The sequence below is a fragment of the Delphinapterus leucas genome, chromosome 16 (genome assembly GCF_059928025.1).
Source record: "Delphinapterus leucas isolate spDelLeu-1000000601 "Yukka" chromosome 16, BTC_Dleu_Yukka2, whole genome shotgun sequence".
NCBI lineage: Eukaryota > Metazoa > Chordata > Mammalia > Artiodactyla > Monodontidae > Delphinapterus > Delphinapterus leucas.
This window is the reverse complement of record NC_143144.1, coordinates 12,051,522-12,053,853: the sequence shown is the minus strand read 5'-3', so window position 1 is coordinate 12,053,853 and position 2,332 is coordinate 12,051,522. Positions and strand designations below refer to the sequence as shown.

General features: G+C 37.8%; 1 non-coding gene across 1 annotated transcript; it reads right to left on the bottom strand.

Annotated features, from left to right (window-relative positions):
• Nucleotides 1-1,873: 1,873 nt before the first annotated feature.
• On the bottom strand, nucleotides 1,874-1,998 carry LOC115803716 (U6atac minor spliceosomal RNA). Its single transcript, XR_004024488.1, has one exon. It is a non-coding gene; the product is annotated as a U6atac minor spliceosomal RNA (small nuclear RNA).
• Between the last annotated feature and the right edge of the window lie 334 nt (nucleotides 1,999-2,332).

Below are 2,332 nucleotides of genomic sequence, written 5' to 3'. Positions count from 1 at the left end.
AGTCTTGGAGAATCCCTACTCCTCCTTGCTGATGTGTGTCATCAGAGGTGAAGAAGCGGTGTAAGTGTGGCCTTTACATTGAGCCTCAGCTGCAAGGGAATCTAGCAAAGGTAGTTTCTAGTTTCTCAGCTTCTGAAATGCAAGATAGTATGGTACTAACCAAACCCTTCTTTAACTCTCTGTGATCTACATAGTTTCCTGGTTAAACTTTTCTAGAACAGGCTGAGGAAGGGGATTTGAAGTTCTAATTCCTCTCCTATCCTGAAGAATTCCACCAATCTTCTTATTTTCAACTCCCTACCTCACCTGTAAATTTTGCAGTAAATAGTTCCTCTGATATTTAAGCCTTCCTAGAGTTTTCCAGAGGAATAAATTGTTCTTATTGGCCTCACCCTTCAGGCACTTGGTATCCAGTTTCCCAGTCCTCCTACCTCCTTCATGTGCTTTCTAGCTTCCAAAAATTATTGACTACACTTGCACTTGCTGCTTGCTATTTTATCTCTTGATAGCATTAGTAGGGAGAGAGAGTTTTAATTATGTTACCCTTATTTAGTGGGGCTTTAAGAGAAAATAGAGATAAATGTGCTCAACAAAACAAGTTTAATCTAAAATACACTCACAGGGCTTCCCTGGTGGCACAGTGGTTAAGAATCCGCCTGCCAATATAGGGAACATGGGTTCGAGCCCGGGTCTGGGAAGATCCCACACGCGCAGCAATGAAGACCCAATGCAGCCAAAAATAAATAAATAAATAAATAATACATTCACATTTATCTTTACTTTTTCCAAGGTGACTTATTTTTAGTCCACTGGTCATAAATATCATACACATGCCAGTAGCTCCTAAATTTGTATTTTCACCCTGAGTTCACCACAGAATTTCTGATTCATATATCCCACTGTTTACTTGGATGCCCTTTTGAATATTTAAGCGATATAATGGATATAAACTGCACCAAAATAGAATTCTTGATTATGTTCTGTTCTTGCCTGTTTTACTTCCTAACATCTAAAAGATGTACAGATAATTAAGGAGGTATAAATTCCAGCTCTTTGGATAAGAAGAAAACTCACTCATTACTCAGTATGAATCTTCCTATTTCCCAATGGGAACAATATTCATTGTCTTTCAGCTTGAGCCATTGATTTTAGTGTTTCAAGATTCCTCATAGCCACTCTTCAACACACACACACACACACACACACACACACACACACACACACACACACACACACACACCCCATAAACATTTTGCTTTTGCTTTTCTTTCTCCAGGTAAAAGAAGTCTTCCACATTTATCAAATAAGTCACAATCCTGTAGATAATTCAGAATCTTTACAAGTTATTATTATACTTTTTTTAGTTAAAAATCTAATTTGTTTATTTATGTTTTAAAGATTCATTTTTCATTTATTTAACTGTCGAGGATGGTTTGGGATTTTTTTTTTTAATTTTTATTGGAGTATAGTTGATTTACAATGTTCTGTTAGTTTCTGCTGCACAGCAAAGTGGATCAGTTATACATATATCCACTCCTTTTTTTTTTTTCTTTTTGCGGTACGCAGGCCTCCCACCAATGTGGCCTCTCCCGCTGCGGAGCACAGGCTCCGGACACACAGGCTCAGCGGCCATGGCTCACGGGCCCAGCCGCTCCGCAGCATGTGGGATCTTCCCGGACTGGGGCACGAACCCGCATCCCCTGCATCGGCAGGTGGACTCCCAACCACTGTGCCACCAGGAAAGCCCCACTCTTTTCTAGATTCTTTTCCCATATAGGTCATTACAGAGTATTGAGTCGAGTTCCCTGGGCTATACAGTAGGTCCATATTAATTATCTATTTTATATATAGTACTGTGTATCTGTCAATCCCAATAAAAACAGTGCTTGATGCCACGAAGCAGGTGGCAATGCCTTAACCATATGCATATTGTCAGGCCCAAGGGCCTTTCCATCCTTGTCAAGGCGAGTGCTAACGTTCTTTCCTTTCATACAATACTAAAATCTAATTTTAAAACAAGTTTGTTTATCTTCTGTTCAGTGTTGCATAATGATCCCTAGATTTATAGTGAGGACATGTGTTTTATTGCTCTAATTTATTTTGCTTCTGATTTCCTTGGGAATGAGACTTTGGGTTACAAGCCTCAAGTAAATATTGCGTAATTATGTTTTATTACATAAAATCATACCATCAATAAACAGTATTCACATTTAAAAAATATGCTTAGAGTCAGAAAAAAATCCAAAAATGATATATTTTAGAGGTTAGGTATACTTGTAATTAAGATATGAATTTAATAATTTAAATATAATACAGATATATTAAGGAACAT